This window comes from Scyliorhinus torazame, chromosome 2 (assembly GCF_047496885.1).
Source record: "Scyliorhinus torazame isolate Kashiwa2021f chromosome 2, sScyTor2.1, whole genome shotgun sequence".
In the NCBI taxonomy this organism is placed as follows: Eukaryota; Metazoa; Chordata; class Chondrichthyes; order Carcharhiniformes; family Scyliorhinidae; genus Scyliorhinus; species Scyliorhinus torazame.
In genome coordinates, this window is record NC_092708.1 from 41,631,632 (window position 1) to 41,652,255 (window position 20,624).

Consider the following 20,624-nt stretch of genomic DNA (forward strand, 5'->3'; position numbering starts at 1 on the left):
CTGCCCTTAAACTTGAAATATGGTGCCATGAAGTGGCGGTCAAACAGATTTTTGAACCCTGCAAATGCTGAAGAGAAAACACTGAATATCCAGGCACAAAGAAAACTTCAAATCTGCCGGAAACCACTGAAAAAGGACAAAGGAAAAGCAAATGAAGGCTGCAAATAAATACTGGATGAAGGAACAAGGCAAACTTCTAAAAAATTCTAATCCCAGCTCCAGAAGAGATGAAATTTAAGATGTGGCAAAATTGTCAGTTTTTCCACTTGCAATAGCAGAACTACGAGATAGTGACAGATCTAATTAACAAGCATGAACTAATAAGTGTAGCCACATATAACACAATTGGGAAGAAACTGCTGCAAAGTGTGTACCACTCTAAATCTAACCACCAAGAAAGAAGCAAGACAAGAGGGATTTTGAAAGCCTTGAACAAATCATAGAATTTACAGTGCAGAAGGAGGCCATTTGGCCCATCGAGTCTGCTCTGGCCCTTGTGAATGCTTTGAACCCCGAGTGAATGTTATATATGAGCGCTATGTAGTCAACATTAGCGGGCGACACGGTGGCGTAATGGCTAGCACTGCTGTCTCATGGTGCTGAGGACCCCCACAACCCAAAGATGAGCAGGGCAGGTGGATTGGCCACACTAAATTGCCTCTTAATTGGAATTTTTTAAAACGTTCTTTCAAACTTTTTTTTTCACAATGTTTTCAACATTACAGCTCAAGGAGAGACAGAAGCTATAGAGCAGCACATCACTGCAGCAACACAGTTTGCAGAATCAAGTGAATTCGGACAGATAAAAGATGACCCGATTAAAGATAGATTAGTCTTAGGAGAGTCCCCTCAGTGGGAGCAGTTTACTGAAAGATGTGAAACTGACATTAAAGAAAGCGATAGATGAATGCAGAAGTTGTGAAACGTCAGCTAGACCATATGGGCAGGGATGGAAATACAAAGGAAAAGAAGGAGTGCCTAACACGAGGAAAGCAGTTTTAACTGCAAGAAACAGAATCATTTTGCTTCACATGCGTTAGGCTAGGAAAAAGGCAAAAGAAGCCTATGCAGGGGTCTACTGGAAAAATATCAGCTGAGGAGGTCCGGCCGGGCCAGGGGGTCAGACAAGAAGAGAGGTGGGGGTTGGGGTGTTGGTCCGGAGGTTGGGGGGTGTCGGATCGGTCATGGACGTATGCTTGTTTGGTATGGTGTGGAGTTCCACTGGGGGTTTGGTGGGTTGGTGGTGTGGTGGTGCTGTGGAGGAGCGGGGGTTGGGGGATCGTCTGGGAGGGGGGGTGGGGGCATGGGTGTGGAGGGTGTCCCGTGCGGCGCTGGTCTGGGTTTTTTTTAAATTGTTACTCTGGGGTGAGACGTGCTTTTTTTCCCCTCCTAACTCTTTCTTTCAGAGTAAGTATCGGGGTAAAACAGGCAATACCGTACAAAGTTTGTGATTTAAATCGCTTCTGTTGGATAATTCCCTGCACAGTGCAATTGTGCAGAGGACGTTAGCTCTCCTGGACAATTGCCAGGTAAACCCTTACGTGGGAACATATGAGAGGGATTCCCCAGCACATCTTTGGGGTACCCTCCCAAATGCAACTCTGGGGAGCCAGAAGGTTATGTGCCAAACACCTTCACAGATCTGCACAAACTGGCACAACCTCGTGGTATGATAATGAAATCCTTGAAAGCAAGGTTAAGGCTATACGATGGTGGGATACTCATACCGAGGGGACACATTAGTCTGAGGGTTCAATGCAATGGCAAGAAGGAAGATCTGAGGCAGGATTCTCCAGTCCCCCAGCCGTGTGTTAATCGGCGGCGCGCCGTTCGCCATTCGCTGGCGATGGGGATTCTCTCTTCCCGCTGCTTGTCAATGAGATTTCCCATTGAAGCCAACCCGTGCCGCCGGCAAACCCCCGGAAAATGTGAATCCCAACGGCCGGAGAATTCCGGCCCGAGAGTTCCAGATCGTAAATGGGACTCAGTGGCCACTCACAACATCTGTTCAAAGCTTAGGCTGGTAACCCAGCCAACAGAGAAAGGGAAACGATAGTCTCCAGAGAGAAGGCAACAGAAAAGCCCAGAGAGAGGAAAACAAAAGACTCCAAAACGAGGGAGACAATGTTCAAGTAAACCACAAGATGGATGCCGACCACCCCAGTGCAATGAACTGTAAGAGTCGAGGGTAAATGAAGCAGTTCTGCAGGAAAATGTTCACAGAAGAGCTGAACTCGAACACACATGATAAACTGATCCAAGCTGCGCGAGATTTGAACAAACATCAGAGATCACACAACGGTATCAGGTGGAAATAATGACCCTCAATTCCACAGACAGCAAATCAAATCACGAGTTTTTTTGAACAACTCAACCAGATGCACAGCAAGGCAGAAAGGGCTCACAAAGAAGTTGCAGCCCTGAAAGACTCCATTGCTGAGTAACGGTAAAAGATAAAGTCGCCATCGTCTGCTTTCCCCTTTGAGGGGGGAGAGCTGACTGGTGGTGGTTTAACTAGAGGATCACCACAGCTCAGGTGAGGGGCAAGGTTGAGAAGGTTCATGAATAACCTGAGCTGGTACGGGAATTGAACCTGTGCTGTTGTCCTTGCTCTGCATCACAATCCCACCGTCCAGCCAACTGAGCTAAACCAGAACTTTACTGTACAGTACTTCACCTCCATACTGTGTACAGAACTTTACTGTACAGTACTTTACCTCCATACTGTGTACAGAACTTTACTGTACAGTACTTTACCTCCATGCTGTGTACAGAACTTTACTGTACAGTACTTTACCTCCATGCTGTGTACAGAACTTTACTGTACAGTACTTTACCTCCATGCTGTGTACAGAACTTTACTGTACAGTACTTTACCTCCATGCTGTATACAGAACTTTACTGTACAGTACTTTACCTCCATGCTGTGTACAGAACTTTACTGTACAGTACTTTACCTCCATACTGTGTACAGAACTTTACTGTACAGTACTTTACCTCCATACTGTGTACAGAACTTTACTGTACAGTACTTGCCCCCCATTAACTGCAGTGGAACAATAAGAGTGACCAAGACAACCAGGCTATGGGAATGATATTCTCCGGAGAAGAAACAGCAACCAGACAAACAGCCAATGTCAACCTGCGCAGGTACCATTCGGAGACCTGCATGATTTCAAGTCTATGTGTGGAATGTATGTGCAGTGATTGACTAGAACACAGAAGATAGAACATACATTGCAGAAGGAGACCATTCAGCCCATCGAGTCTGCACCTACCCACTTAAGCCCTCACTTCCACCCTATCCCCATAACCCAATAACCCCTCCTAACCTTTTTGGACACTAAGGGCAATTTATCATGGCCAATCCACCTAACCTGCACGTCTTTGGACTGTGGGACGAAACCGGAGCAGCCGGAGGGAACCCACGCACACACTGGGAGGATGTGCAGACTCCGCACAGACAGTGACCCAGCAGGGAATCAAACCTGGGACCCTGGCGCTGTGAAGCCACAGTGCTAGCCATGTGTGCTACCATGCTGCCCTACTAGTAAAACAAACATAGAACATAGAAAATACAGCACAGAACAGGCCCTTCGGCCCATGATGTTGTGCCGAACCTTTGTCCTAGATTAATAATAGATTATCATTGAATTTACAGTGCAGAAGGAGGCCATTCGGCCCTTTGAGTCTGCACCGGCTCCTGGAAAGAGCACCCTACCCAAACTCAACACCTCCACCCAACACCAAGGGCAATTTTGGACATTAAGGGCAATTTATCATTGGCCAATTCACCTAACCTGCACATCTTTGGACTGTGGGAGGAAACCGGAGCACCCGGAGGAAACCCACGCAGACACGGGGAGGACGTGCAGACTCCGCACAGACAGTGACCCAAGCCGGAATCGAACCTGGGACCCTGGAGCTGTGAAGCATTGTGCTATCCACAATGCTACCGTGCTGCCCTTAAGAACAAATAAATCTACACTATATCATTTTACCGTAATCCATGTACCTATCCAATAGCTGCTTGAAGGTCCCTAATGTTTCCGACTCAACTACTTCCACAGGCAGTGCATTCCATGCCCCCACTACTCTCTGGGTAAAGAACCTACCTCGGATATCCCTCCTATATCTTCCACCTTTCACCTTAAATTTATGTCCCCTTGTAATGGTTTGTTCCACCCGGGGAAAAAGTCTCTGACTGTCTACTCTATCTATTCCCCTGATCATCTTATAAACCTCTATCAAGTCGCCCCTCATCCTTCTCCGTTCTAATGAGAAAAGGCCTAGCACCCTCAACCTTTCCTCGTAAGACCTACTCTCCATTCCAGGCAACATCCTGGTAAATCTTCTTTGCACCTTTTCCAAAGCTTCCACATCCTTCCTAAAATGAGGCGACCAGAACTGTACACAGTACTCCAAATGTGGCCTTACCAAAGTTTTGTACAGCTGCATCATCACCTCACGGCTCTTAAATTCAATTCCTCTGTTAATGAACGCGGGCACGCCATAGGCCTTCTTCACAGCTCTATCCACTTGAGTGGCAACTTTCAAAGATGTATGAACATAGACCCCAAGATCTCTCTGCTCCTCCACATTGCCAAGAACTCTACCGTTAACCCTGTATTCCGCATTCATATTTGTCCTTCCAAAATGGACAACCTCACACTTTTCAGGGTTAAACTCCATCTGCCACTTCTCAGCCCAGCTCTGCATCCTGTCTCTTTGCAGCCGACAACAGCCCTCCTCACTATCCACAACTCCACCAATCTTTGTATCGTCTGCAAATTTACTGACCCACCCTTCAACTCCCTCATCCAAGTCATTAATGAAAATCACAAACAGCAGAGGACCCAGAACTGATCCCTGTGGTACGCCACTGGTAACTGGGATCCAGGCTGAATATTTACCATCCACCACCACTCTCTGACTTCTATCGGTTAGCCAGTTCGTTATCCAACTGGCCAAATTTCCCACTGTCCCATGCCTCTTTACTTTCTGCATAAGCCAACCATGGGGAACCTTATCAAATGCCTTACTAAAATCCATGTACACTACATCCACTGCTTTACCTTCATCCACATGCTTGGTCACCTCCTCAAAGAATTCAATAAGACTTGTAAGGCAAGACCTACCCCTCACAAATCCGTGCTGACTATCCCTAATCAAGCAGTGTCTTTCCAGATGCTCAGAAATCCTATCCTTCAGTACCCTTTCCATTACTTTGCCTACCACCGAAGTAAGACTAACTGGCCTGTAATTCCCAGGGTTATCCCTAGTCCCTTTTTTGAACAGTTGTTAATGCATGAGAACTGTGGGTGCGCTGTAGGTAACATGGGTAACTCACAGTCACACAGGATTATGCAGGCAAATATGTCTTCTGTTCATGAGGAAACCAGATAAGGGTGGCACGGTGGCACAGTGGTTAGCACTGTTGCCTCACAACAGCAGGAATCCAGGTTCAAATCCAGTCTTGTGTGGCTGAGTGGGGTTTGGACGTTTTCCCCATGTCTGTGTTGATTTCCTCTGGATGCTCTTTTAGAAGGGTCGGTGCAGACCTGATGGAGTGAATGGCCTCTTTCTGCACTGCAGGGATTCTATAGAAAAGGGGGATGTTTGATCCTTTTGTTTGATTGTAGAAAAAGGAAAGTTTGAGTTTTGAATAACTGTAGTGGGTGTACCTTTAAGAAATGGGGTGTTTATTACTGCAGTGTTGTCAGAGTGTGGGTGAATCAGGGCTGTCTTTCAGCTTTTAGTTTCACTTTGAGAAAAGCTTGGGTGTGTCTGTGTATTTTTGGTTTTGTTTCAGTGTTTGAGCTGCAGCCAGCCACAGAATGTGTAATGTTGTTCTCTCTGCCATGTAAAGACTATCTCTTGATCATTTGGTGAATTCAGAGTTATAACTGTTCTCAGTAGTGAATTTAAACCTGATGTGCTTCTGTCAAAGGTGTTTTTTAAAGTCTCATGGATGCTAAAAGGAAAGCTTAAGGATTACTTAGTGTATTCTTTGGCGGTTGTATTTGAATTAATAGTTGCTAAGATGTCACTGTATGTTTTAAAAAGGTTAACTTGAGTTCATAGAATAAACATTGTTTTGCTTAAAAAAATACTTTTCGATTTCTGCTGTACCACACCTGTCGAGTGGGCCGTGTGCTCCCCATACCACAATCTAGTAAAAGTTGTGGGTCAGGTGAACTCCATGATACACTTTGGGGTTCTCTAAACCCTGGTCCATAACATCAGCAAGCACCCACAAACAGCAATGTGATCATTTTTAAAAATCCATTCATGAAGCCTGGGTGGCGCTGGCTAAGCCAGCGTTTATTGGCCATCCCTAATTGCCCTTGAGAAGGTGGTGATGAGCTGACTTCAGGAACCGCTGCAGGTCATGTGATGCAGATACAGTCACAGTGCTGTTAGAGAGGGAGGTCCTGGATTTTGGTCCAGTGACAGAACAGCGATATATTTCCAAGTCAGGACGTTAAGTGGTTTGAACAAAGAACAAAGACCAAAGAAAAGTACAGCACAGGAACAGGCCCTTCGGCCCTCCAAGCCCGTGCCGACCATGCTGACCGTCAAAACTAAAATCTTCTACACTTCCTGGGTCCGTATCCCTCTATTCCCATCCTATTCATGTAATTGTCAAGATGCCCCTTAAATGTCACTATCGTCCCTGCTTCCACCACCTCCTCCGGTAGCGAGTTCCAGGCACCCACTAGCCTCTGTGTAAAAACCTTGCCTTTAATCTCCTCTAAACCTTGCCCCCCGCACGTTAAACCTATGCCCCCCAGTAATTGACCCTTCTACCCTGGGGAAAAGCCTCTGACTATCCACTCTGTCAATGCCCCTCATAATTTTGTAGACCTCTATCAGGTCGCCCCTCAACCTCCGTTGTTCCTGTGAGAACAAACCGAGTTTATTCAACCGCTCCTCATAGCTAATGCCCTCCATACCAGGCAACATTCTGGTAAATCTCTTCTGCACCCTCTCTAAACCCTCCACATCCTTCTGGTAGTGTGGCGACCAGAATTGAACACTATACTCCAAGTGTGGCCTAGCTAAGGTTTGGAGGAGAATGTCCAGGCGGTGGTGTGCCTATGTGTCTGCTGCCCTTGTCCATCCAGCTGGTAGTGGTTGTGAGTTTGGAAGGTACTGTCAAAGGAGCCTTGGTGAGTTCCTGCAGTGCATCTCGTAGCTAGTACACACGGCTGCCACTGTACATCGGTGGTGGCGGGAATGTATGTTTGTGCATGCGGTGCTAATCAAGCAGGTTGCTTTGCCCTGGGTGGTCTTGAGTTTTTGAGTGTTGTTAGAACTGCACTCATCCAGGCAAGTGGAGAATATTCCGTCACACCCCTGACTTGTGCCTTTTGGATGGACAGGCTTTGAGGAGTCAGGAGGTGAGTTCCTCACCACAGGATTCCTAGACTCTGCCCTGCTCTTATAGCCGCAGTATTCAAATAGCTAATCCAGTTCAGTTTCTGGCCAATGGTAACCTCCAGGATGTTGATAGTGTGGAATTCAGTGATGGTAATGGCATTGAATGTCAAGGGATGGTGGTTAGATTCTCTCTTGTTGGGGATGGTCATTAAATGGAACTTGTGTGGCAAAAATGTTACTTGCCACTTGTCAGCCCAAGCCTGAATATTGTCAAGATCAGGGGAATAACTCTCCACTAGCTGCAGTCATATCTAAACAAAGGGAAATGGTTGTGGTTGTTGGAGGACAATCAACTCAGCCCCAGGCTTCAGGGTGGTGTCTTTCAGTCCAACCATCTTCAGATCCTTCATAAATGATTTTCCATCCAGCATAAAACCAGAAGTGCGAATGTTTGTAATGACTGCAGTGTTCAGTTTCACTTACAATTCATCAGATAATGAAGGGAACTGCAGTCACCTGCAAGATCTAGTTAACATTCAGCCTTGAACAGATGAGTGGTAATTAATAATAATAATAATCTTGATTAGTATCACAAGTAGGCTTACATTAACACTACAATGAAAAGACCCTAGTCGCCACATTCCGGTGCCTGTTCGGGTACACTGAGGGAGAAATCAGAATGTCCAATTCACCTAACAAGCACGTCTTTCAGACTTGAGGGAAGAAACCGGAGGAAATCCACGCAAACACGGGGAAAATGTGCAGACCCCGCCCAGACGGTGACCCAAGGTGAGATTCGAACCTGGGACCCTAGTGCTGTGAGGCAACAGTACTAATCACTGTGCTACCGTGCCGCTAACATTCATGCCACATAAATGCCAAGCACTGACCATCTCCTACAAATCGGAGTCCAACTACCTCAGCTGATTATTATTCTGAGTTCCCCCACCATCAACATCCTGTGGATCACCATTTTCCAGGACTAAGTGGACAAGTCACAGACATACTGTTGGTGCACAGGCAGGTCAGAGGCTGGAGATTCTGTGGTGAGTGGTTCATCTCCTGACTCCCAAGACCAATCCACCAGAAACAAGATACAAGCCAAGGGTGTGATGGAATATTCTCGACTTGCTTGGCTAAGTGTAACTCCAACAATACTGAAAAGCTCAAAAGCAGCCTGCTTGATTAGCATCCCATCCACCTCCTTAAACACTCACTCCCTCCACCACCCCGGGGCACAGGGGCAGCCATGTGTACCATCTGCAGCAACTCACTAAAGCTCCTTCAACGGCAACTTCAAAACCAATGACCTCTGCCACTCCAATTGGCCTCCTTCTGCACTGTAAATTCTATGGTTCTATGGTAATTCTATGGTTCTTTTTCACATTCAATGTCGTTCCTCTTTAATGCTTTCAAGCCTCTAAGTTGCTGATGAGCCTAAAAGCTTTGAACTGTATTATTTTCATTCATTTCATGATTCATTACCTTTTACAAGCCCCCTGATTCATAGAATCATAGAATTTACAGTGCAGAAGGAGGCCATTCTGCCCATCGAGTCTGCACCGCCCCTCAGAAAGAGCACCCTACCTAAGCCCACACCTCCAGCCTATCCCCACGCCTCCACCCTATCCCACTAACCCCACCTGACCCAACATTTCTGGACACTAAGGGCAACTTAGCATAGCCAATCCACTTAACCTGCACATCTTTGGACTGTGGGAGAAAACCGGAGCACCCGGAGGAAATCCACGCACACACGGGGAGGATGTGCAGACTCTGCACAGACAGTGACCCAAGCCTGGAATCGAACTTAGGACCCTGGAGCTGTGAAGCAACTGTGCTAACCACTGTGCTACCATGCTGCCCTGTGCTACCGTGCTGCCTTGGACAGGTCCAGGCTATTTCAAAAGCGGGATTAGCTTTGTTTTTATAACTCGTCAAGGTCCATTAACTCTGGGGTGTTTCCCCTTTTGAACATGTATTGTCTCTAACCACAGTTTTTGTATTGGTTAGCACATACATAGAACACAGAACTGTACAGCACAGTACAGGCCCTTCGGCCCACGATGTTGTGCCGAACTAATCTGAAACTAAAACCAAATCAACCTACTCCCAATCAGTCTAGTGTACTCCATATGCCTATCCAATAACCGCTTGAAAGTTCCTAAAGTATCCGACTCCACTACCATAGCTGGGAGTGTATTCCACGCCCCAACCACTCTGAGTAAAGAACCTACCTCGGACATCCCTCCTATATCTCCCACCCTGAACCTTATAGTTATGCCCCCTTGTAACCGCGACATCCACCCAAGGAAATAGTCTCTGAACGTCCACTCTATCTATCCCTCTCATCATCTTATACACCTCAATTAAGTCACCTTTCGTCCTCCTTCGCTCCAATGAGAAAAGCCCTAGCTCCCTCAACCTTTCCTCATAAGACCTCCTCTCCAATCCAGGCAGCATCCTGGTAAATCTCCTTTGCACTCTTTCCAATGCTTCCACATCCTTCCAAGAATGAGGTGACCAGAACGGCACACAATACTCCAAATGTGGTCTAACCAAGGTCTTGTCCAGTTGCAGCATAACCTCACGGCTCTTAAACTCAATCCCCCTGTTAATAAATGCTAACACACTATAGGCTTTCTTCACGGCTCTATCCACTTGAATGGCAACTTTCAGATATCTATGGACATGAACTCCGAGATCTCTCTGCTCCTCCACATTCTTCAGAACCCTGTAATCCGCATTCAAATTTGTCCTACCAAAATGCATCACCTCACACTTATCAGGGTTAAACTCCATCTGCCACTTTTCAGCCCAGCTCTGCATCCTAGCAATGTCTCTTTGCAGCCTACAACAACCCTCCACATTATCCACTACTCCACCAATCTTGGTGTCATCAGCAAATTTACTAACTCAACCTTCAACTCCATCATCCAAGTCATTGATAAAAATCACAAATAGCAGAGGACCCAGCACTGATCCCGGTGGTACACCACTGGTGACTGGGCTCCAGGATGAAAATTTACCATCTACCACCACCCTCTGTCTTCTATGTGATAGCCAGTTACTGATCCAATCGGTCAAATTTCCCTCTATGCCATGCCTCCTTACTTTCTGCATGAGCCGACCATGGGGCACCTTATCAAATGCCTTACTAAAATCCATGTATACGACATCAACTGCTCTACCTCCATCTATGTACTTAGTTACCTGCTCAAAGAATACAATCAAACTTGTGAGGCAAGACTTACCCCTCACAAATCCGTGCTGACTATCCTGGATTAAGCTGTATCTTTCCAAATGATCGTAAATCCTATCCCTCAGGACCCTTTCCAATAATTTACCTATGACCGAAGTGAGACTAACCGGCCTATAATTCCCAGGGTTATACCTATTCCCTTTCTTGAACAAGGGGACAACATTCGCCTCTCTCCAGTCTTCTGGCACTATTCCTGTAGACAGTGAGGACATAAAGATCAAAGCCAAAGGCTCTGCAATCTCATCCCTCACCTCCCAAAGAATCCTAGGATATATCCCATCAGGCCCAGGGGACTTATCTATCCTCAGGCTCCTCAAAATTTCTAACACATCTTTCTTCCGAATATCTAGCTCCTCCAGCCTACCAGCCTGTATCACACTATCCTCCTCAACAACATGGCCCCTCTCCTTTGTGAACACTGAAGAAAAGTATTAATTTAGGACCTCTCCTATATCTTCAGACTCCATGCACAGGTTCCCACTACTGTCCTTGACCAGCCCTAACTTCACCTTGGTCATTCTTTTATGTCCCCCCATGGGGACCAAATTCTCACCCCAATACGCCAACATCTTCATGCACAAGTTTGAACAGGACCTACTCACCGCACAGGACCTTCAACCGATGTTATACACCAGATACATCGATGACATTTTTTTCCTTTGGACCCACGGTGAAGAATCACTGAAACGACTACACGATGACATTAATAAGTTCCATCCAACCATCAGACTCACCATGGACTACTCTCCAAAATCAGTTGCATTCTTGGACACACTCGTCTCCATCAAGGACGGTCACCTCAGCACTTCGCTTTACCGCAAACCCACGGATAACCTCATGATGCTCCACTTCTCCAGCTTCCACCCTAAACACATTAAAGAAGCCATCCCCGATGGACAAGCGCTCCGTATACACAGGATCTGCTCAGACGAGGAGGAGCGTAACAGACATCTACAGACGTTGAAAGATGCCCTCGTACGAACGGGATATGGCACTCGACTCATCGATCGACAGTTCCAACGCGCCACATCGAAAAACCGGACCAACCTCCTCAGAAGACAAACATGGGACACAACCGACAGAATACCCTTCGTCGTCCAGTACTTCCCCGGAGCGGAGAAACTACGTCATCTTCTTCACAGCCTTCAACACGTCATTGATGACGATGAACATCTTGCCAAGGTCATCCCCACACCCCCACTACTTGCCTTCAAACAACCGCGCAACCTCAAACGAACCATTGTTTGCAGCAAACTACCCAGTCTTCAGAACAGTGACCACGACACCACACAACCCTGTCATGGCAATCTCTGCAAGACGTGCCAGATCATCGACATGGATACCACTATTACACGTGAGAACACCACCCACCAGGTACGCGGTACATACTCGTGCGACTCGGCCAACGTTGTCTACCTCATACGCTGCAGGAAAGGATGTCCTGAAGCGTGGTACATTGGCGAGACCATGCAGACGCTGCGACAACGAATGAACGGACATCGCGCAACAATCACCAGGCAGGAATGTTCCCTTCCAGTCGGGGAACACTTCAGCAGTCAAGGGCATTCAGCCTCTGATCTCCGGGTAAGCGTTCTCCAAGGCGGCCTTCAGGACCCGCGACAACGCAGAATCGCCGAGCAGAAACTTATAGCCAAGTTCCGCACACATGAGTGCGGCCTCAACCGGGACCTGGGATTCATGTCACATTACATTCATCCCCCACCATCTGGCCTGCGAAATCCTACCAACTGTCCTGGCTTGAGACAATTCACACCTCTTTAACCTGGGGTTACCCCATCTCTGGATCTGTAAAGATTTAATCACCTGCTAATGCTCGCATTCCAAGCATTGTTTGGCATCTTTGAATTTGTCTACATATGTGTTTCTGGAACAGACCTCTTCATTCACCTGAGGAAGGAGCAGCGCTCCGAAAGCTAGTGACATCGAAACAAACCTGTTGGACTTTAAGCTGGTGTTGTAAGACTTCGTACTGTGCTCACCCCAGTCCAACGCCGGCATCTCCACATCATTCTTTTATTCCTCACAGAAGTGTAAAAAGCCTTGGGGTTTTCCTTGATTCTACCCTCCAAGGACCTCTCATGCCCCCTCCTAGCTCTCCTAAGCCCTTTCTTGAGCTCCTTCCTAGCTATCTTGTATCCCTCAAGTGCCCTAACTGAACCTTGTTTTCTCATCCTTACATAAGCCCCCTTCTTCCTCTTGACAAGGCATTCAACCTCTTTTGTAAACCATGGTTCCCTCACTCGACCATTTCCTCCCTGCCTGACAGGGACACACATATCAAGGGCATGCAGTATTTGCTCCTTGAACAAGCTCCACATCTCAATTGTGCCTATCCCTGACAGTTCCTGTTTCCATCTTATGCTCCCCAATTCTTGCCTAATCGCATCGTAATTACCCTTCCCCCCGTTAAAAACCTTGCCCTGCCGTACGTTCCTATCCCTCTCCATTGCTATAGTGAAAGTCACCGAATTGTGGTCACTATCTCCAAAGTGCTCTCCCACAACCAAATCTAACACTAGTTAATCTACGCAGTACCAAATCCAATGTGGCCCCGCCTCTTGACGGTCTATCCACATATTGTGTGAGGAAACCCTCCTGCACACACTGGATAAAAACAGCCCAATCCAAACTATTCGAATTATAGAGGTTCCAATCAATACTTGGAAAGTTAAAGTCACCCATGACAACTACCCTGTGACAACCGCACCTATCCAAAGTCTGCATTGCAATATTTTCCTCCACATCTATTACTGTTTGGGGACCTATAGAAAACTCCTAACAAAGTGACCGCTCCTTTCCTATTTCTAACTTCAACCCATACTACCTCGGTAGACAGATCCTCCTCAAACTGCCTTTCTGCAGCCATTATACTATCTTTGATTAACAATGCTACTCCTCCACCTCTTTTACCACCTTTCCTAATCTTACTGAAACATCTAAACCCCGGAACCTCCAACAACCATTCCTGCCCCTGTTCTATTCACGTCTCCATAATGGCCACAACATTGTAGTCCCAGGTACAAATCCATGCTTCAAGCTCGCCAACCTTATTCCTGATGCTCCTCGCATTGAAATAGACACACTTCAAACCACCTTCATGCCTGCAGGTCCACCCTTGTCACCTTGGTACCTTCCTCAGTACTGCACTACCCTCAACTTCATGAACTCCAGCAATGCTATCTCCTGGACTACAAATCAGTTTCCCATCCCCCTACCAAATTAGTTTAAACCCCCCCCGAAGAGCTGTAGCAAATTTCCCTCCCAGGATACTGGTGCCCCTCTGGTTCAGGTGTAACCCGTCCTGTTTGTACAGGTCCCACCTTCCCCAGAATGTTCTCCAATTATCCAAGTAACTGAAACCCTCCCTCCTACACCATCCCTGTAGCCACGTGTTTAACTGCACTCTCTCCCTGGTCCTCACCTCGCTAGCACGTGGTACTGGCAGCAAATCAGAGATGACAACATGGTCTGTCCTGGCTCTTAGCTTCCACCCTAGCTCCCTGAATTCCTGTTTTACATGCCCGTCCCTTTTCCTACCTATGTCGTTGGTACCGATGTGTACCACGGCTTGTGGCTGCTCCCCTTCCCCTTGTAGCCAGTTAAAATGGCTAACTCCCGATTTAGAATGGCTAAGCCCGATTTAAAATGGCGAATGGAAAAGGCTGATGGGAAAATCAGCCAACAGGACTAAAACAAGCAGCTGCAGGTAAAACTGTGTATTCACCTCTGGGAAGGCCAGACAGAATCGATACCTGCAGCCATCAGCATCACAAAACACCAGCAATCTGAATATTAATTAGCAATCCCCGGGAACAATGTGCAACAAATTAGACACACAAAGCCAACCCAGACTTTTCGACGCCAGCAGGAGTCTACACAAAGAGAGGTGAACGGCCACCCCAAAACCGCCCATCGATCAAGGAATCGCTCCAGCATTGGAGAATATCGAACCAAGTGATTGGGACAAAGTCCAATCACTTGGAACCAGGTACAGGGTCCGCCCCGAAAGGCGGGAAGCCCCTGGGGACTATAAGAATAGAGTCCAAGTTCAAATCGACCCTTCCGCACCCTTCTGCCACCCTTCGACACCCTTCTGCAACCCCTGCTGCTGACCATCTGCAACAGCCGCTCAAATCGTAAGTCTTACTTCAACGCTCGCTACGAGATAGGCGCTCCTGGCTATCGATCTGTACCAGCTTCGAATCCCGCAGGCTCAGAACCTATACGAAAGGCCATTCGTTTCCCTGACCTGGTGAGCCATTTCCAAGTTAAGTATTGGCCTGTTAGTTGTAGGAAGTAGCTTAGAAGTAGAATTTATGTATAAGTATTGATTACTGTATGTAATAAATGTGCATTGATTTAACTCTTACTAAGCGGTGTGTTGGATTATTGATCATTACTCGGACTTGAACCACGTGGCGGTATCAGAAAGATACCTGGCGACTCAAGAGCAAAGGTGATAGAACAAGAGCAATTAAACTAAGGCTAAAATTAAGAGCAACACCCTGTAGGATCCTGAAAGCACGATCAGAGACGTCACGGACCTTGGCATCCAGGAGGCAACACACCAACCGTGAGCCTCTATCATTGCCATAGAACCACCTATCTGTACCTCTAACTATAGATCTCCAATAACTAATGCTCTCCTGCTCTCCACCCTTCCCTTCTGAGCCACAGGGACAGACTCAGTGCCAGAGACCTGGTCACCGTGGCCTACCTCTGGTAGGTCGTCCCCCCAACAGTATCCAAAACGGTATACCTGTTATTGAGGGGAACAACCGCAGGTGATCCCTGCACTGACTGCTTCTTCCCCCTCCTTTTAAACGTCACCCAGCTACCTTCATTCTTAGGAGTAACTACATCACTGTAGCTTCTATCGATAACCGACTCTGCCTCCCGAATGATCCTCAGTTCATCCAGCTCCAGCTCCAGTTCCCTAACACGGTCTTTGAGGAGCTGGAGATGAGTGCACCTCCCGCAGGTGAACTCAGCAGGGCCACTGACAGTGTCCCTCACCTCGAACATCCTGCAGGAGGAACATTGCACTGCCCTCTCTGCCATCCTTTCCATTTATCCACTTGACAATTACAGAGAGAACAAAAAAGCTTACCTGATTTTCACACTCCCCGCAGGTTAGAGGTGGCGGAAGGGTGGAGAGAGGAAAAGGAAAGAAAAGCTTACCTCACCAACTCACCACACAGCCTTTTTTTTTTGGTTGCTTCATAGCGCCAGGGACCCAGGTTTGATCCCTGGCTTGGGTCACTGTCGGTGTGGAGTTTGTACATTCTCGTCATATCTGCGTGGTTTCCTCCGGATACTCCCGTTTCCTCCCACAGTCCAAAAATGTGCAGATTCGGCTGATTGGTGTTGCTAAATTGCCCCATGGTTTCCAAGGTTTTGCAGGTTAGGAGGATTGGCCATTGGGTTATGGAGGTAGGGCGGGGGAGTGGGCCAAGTTAGATAACTCTTCAGAGGGTCGGTGCAGACTCTATTGACCGAATATCCTCCTTATGCACTTTAGGTGTTCTACGGAGTTGAAGATGAATATTCTTCTGAAGCTTCTTTCCAGGCTCATTTCAGGGAGCAACAAGTTCCTTAGGGTGTCCGGAGTTCTTCTCTTCTAGTCCCAGACCAGTCTTTTGTTGAAAAGTCTTTCTTGTTCTTGCAGTTCAGTCATCCTGAAACCTACACTCAGCTGACAATAAAGTGTTTTCCTATTCTATGAATGATGATGTGCTCCATGGCACGGTTAAAAATGTCTGATACTAAAATTATGCCAAACGGCATTCTCAGAAAGCAGTACCGTCCAAGTGGCGTATTCAAAGTGCAGTATTTTGTATTTTGTTCCTCTAGCTTTAGTTGCCAGAAACCCTGAGATGCGTCAAGTTCCATAAAGAATTATGCACCAGCCATCTCAGATGTGACTCCCTCACACTTTGGTATTTGGTAAAGTTCTCTTTTGATATTCTTGATAAGATCTTTAGGATCCACGCATATGCAAATATCGCAAGAATACCGCAAGAAACTTCAGAGAGTCGCGAACACCGCCCAGTCCATCACACAAACCTGCCTCCCATCCATTGACTCCAACTACACCTCCCGCTGCCTGGGGAAAGCGGGCAGTATAATCAAAGATCCCTCCCACCCGGCTTACTCACTCTTCCAACTTCTTCCATCGGGCAGGAGAAACAGAAGTCTGAGAACACGCACGAACAGACTCAAAAACAACTTCTTCCCCACTGTCACCAGACTCCTAAATGACCCTCTTATGGGCTGATTTCATTAACACTACACCTTGTATGCTTCATCCGATGCCAGTGCTTTTGTAGTTACATTGTATATGTTGTGTTGCCCTATTATGTATTTTCTTTTATTCCCTTTTCTTCTCATGTACTTAATGATCTGTTGAGCTGCTCGCAGAAAAATACTTTTCACTGTACCTCGGTACACGTGACAATAAACAAATCCAATCCAATCCAATCCAATCTTTACACAAACCATGAAGTTTACCCTGTCGGTAGGTTCTTCTATTTTTCTGATTACTTTTAATTTTGTAATACTGTCTGGCTCCTTTTTGAGGTGATCCCGAAGAGGTGCAGGTGCTCTTCTGGGTGGCTGTATCACAGGTTTTGCATACTCTTTGAGCTGTATCTTGTAGGTGAATGGTAGTGTACCAAAACCTGTGAACACATCGCTGAATTTGCTGATAATGTTCTCAGAATCGTTGGAGTATTGACCCAATCCTTTGTGGATGCTATATACCAACTGCACTAGACCTAATTCTTAACAGGACTGATCACCTAATAACGAATCCAAGCCCTCAGATACAATATAGAATGGGACGGAATAAACTGTGTCCTTCACAACCTCACTCAGGTCACAAGCACCATAACATTCAATGCTTGAAACATTATAATGTCTCAGAGATATTTTTTGATTTCTTTTAATCGGCTGAATTTTTAGATGTTTAAATCAGTCATGCTAGTTAAATTGGCGTTGGCACCAGTGTCTAACTTCAATCGTACTATTCACTTCAAATGGTAGCAGCCATTTGTCCTCATCAACCGCATTTATTTTAAATAGAGTTTCAGTTTGCATTTTTTTAAGTGCTGGAGAATTTTATTGATGTCTCAAAAAAATTCTTCTTCTGCGTTATTACTCCAACAAACACTGATGTTTGATTTGGAGTTGAGCTTAAGAGTAACAATTCTGAGCAAAGTGATTTTTTTTCCTTTGCACCTGGAACAAAACTTGCCAAACGCTGGACACGGCCTTAATTTGTGCCTTTGACCACATCTTTTACACAGAAGTACTTTGTTCTGATATTTAACCTTTTTTTGGTGCGAGGAGCTGCAGGAACTTTCCCGCCTTTTTGGAAAAAGGATGGCAACCGGAGTTTTCTCCTCCAAGAAGACGTCACCTTTACTGAGAAACATTTCAGAATGCTGTGCTGCTAGCTTGTGTGCCTGACAAATCTTGACTGTTTGTTCCAAAGACAGCTCCGTTTCCCTCAGCTTATTTTCATTCACAGCGAACACAATCTGGTCCCGAATCATGGAAGATTCCACTGCAGAAAAATTACAGGTTTTGGTTTTTCACATTAAATCAGTGATGAAATGATCTATGGACTCTTCTGTCTTCTGTAAACGTGACCTAAACACATAGCATTCACAAATTTCATTCTTTCTGGGTGTGCAATGGGCATCAAATCTTCAAATTACTTCATTAAAATTTTTACTATCTTCATTGTTTACAACTTTAAATGTATTAAACACAGCAATTGCTTCGGGCCATGTCACAATGAGGAGCATCACTACCTTACGCGAATCTGATTGATCTCTAAATTTATTTCAGTAAGAAACAGATTAAATTATTGTTAGAACACTTGCCAGTTGCTGTCCACATTGCCATGAAAGCTGAGAGACTTTGGTGGCGTCAAGGACTCACTGCTGTTAATTCTGCAGACTGCAAAATCTTCACATCTCTGTGGCAGGCTTTCTCAGTGTTTAATACCATTCATCCCTGGTACCATGTAATGTTCTTGTCAGTTGGCCTGATTTATTACAAGAACACTTGTAGCTAAAGCTATCAACGATTTATTAACATTAACTGTAGGTAAACTATATATAAGAAAACAGATGACTAACAGTAAAAACACATACATGCAACCACTCTCATCAGCTTCCTCCAGTCAGTCTGAGGTCAGCTGACTTTAACATTCACTTATATACTAGTGAGAATCCTAGTGGGCTGTCAGCGAATTACAGCACAACCATGATATCACTACAGAAGTGTTGCTGTGATTTATGTCATTTGATAATGTTCCTCTGCCTAACACCCATTCATGCCGAAAAATGGGAAGGGAGGCGGATGGATATCAGCTCCAGTGCCACCAAAGGGCCCCGTGCCCCATTCGGATCGGAGTCCAAGGTAGCACAAGTTGATAACAAACTTGGTGGTCCAAGCTTTCTAAAATTAAGTGCAGCATTGAAGCATATTCCTCTGCCAGCAACAAAGCCTGCCCTACAGCAACAGGAACATGCACGTGCATGTGTCAACCAGGTGGATGATTGCTTTTGTGCTTTGCATGTTGCCTCTGTGAAACAACAACAGATTGCAGAACTAACTTGCCAAATAAGTAAGTTCCAGCTCTTGAGGTCAGAGCTACTGAAATTAGTGAGCATTAAGAGTATTTTATATTCAATGCTGATCAACAATACACCGGGGGAAAGGGGCAGATCTACAACAGTGAAAAATAATACAGGTTAAGGTAATTTTATTACAGATTCAAAAAAAGAATGAGAGACACACTTGTTCAATGAATGGTGTCAACTGGCCAGGGACAGATTAACAAGCGGTATCATTGCAGAGCATATAATCAATAACGTTAACAGAGTGCTAAACGATATTGCCAAGTCTATATTGCTGTGGGAGGCAGTGGGTTGGTAGTAATGTCATTAGACTAATAATTCAGAGGCCCAGGCTGATGCTCCAGGGACATGGGTTCAAATCCCAGCTTGGCAGCTGGTGGAATTTAAATTCAACTCATAAAATCTTTTTTTTAATTCATTTGCGGAACGTGGGCGTCGCTGGTCAGGCCAGCATTTAGTGCCCATCCCTAGTTGCCCTTCAGTAGGTGGTGGGGAGTTGCCTTCTTGAACCACTGCAGTCCTTCAGGTGTAGGTACACCCACTGTGCTGTTAGGGAGGGAGTTCTAGGATTTTGTCCCAGCGACAGCAAAGGAACGGCGATATATTTCCAAGTCAGGCTGATGAGTGACTTGGAGGCGAACCTCCAGGTGATGGGGTTCCCAGATATCTGCTACTCTTGTCCTTCTGGATGGTAGTGGTCGTGGGTTTCGAAGGTGCTGTCTGAGGAACCTTGGAGAGTTACTGCAGTGCATCTTGTCGATGATACACACGGCTGCCACTGGTCGATGGTGGTGGAGGGTTTGAATGTTTGTGGAAGGAAGAGCAATCAAGCGGGCTGCTTAGCCGTGGATGGTGTTGAGCTTCTTGAGTGTTGTTGGAGCTGCATGCATCCAGGCAAGTGGAGAGTATTCCATTACACTCCTGACTTGTGGCTTGTAGATGGTGGACAAGTTTTGGAGAGTCAGGAGGTGAGTTACTTGCTGTAGGAATCCTAGCCTTTGACCTGCCCTGGTAGCCACAGTATTAATGTGGCTAGTCCAGTTCAGTTTCTGATCAATCTGAAATTAAAAGCTACTCTCAGTAATGGTGAAACTACCTGTTCTTGCCTGTAAAGGAAGAATATTTGCTGTCCTTGTCTGGTGTCTTAACTTCCTTCAGAAATGACCAAGCAAGTCGGTCAATGCTGGATGGTTAACAAATGCTGGCCTACCGACACTCATATTGAATAAAGGAAATGAAGCACTATGTAAAAGAAATGGCCTGATGGTAAACTGATGAGTTCCTTGTCGATCTGTTTTAAAAGCAAA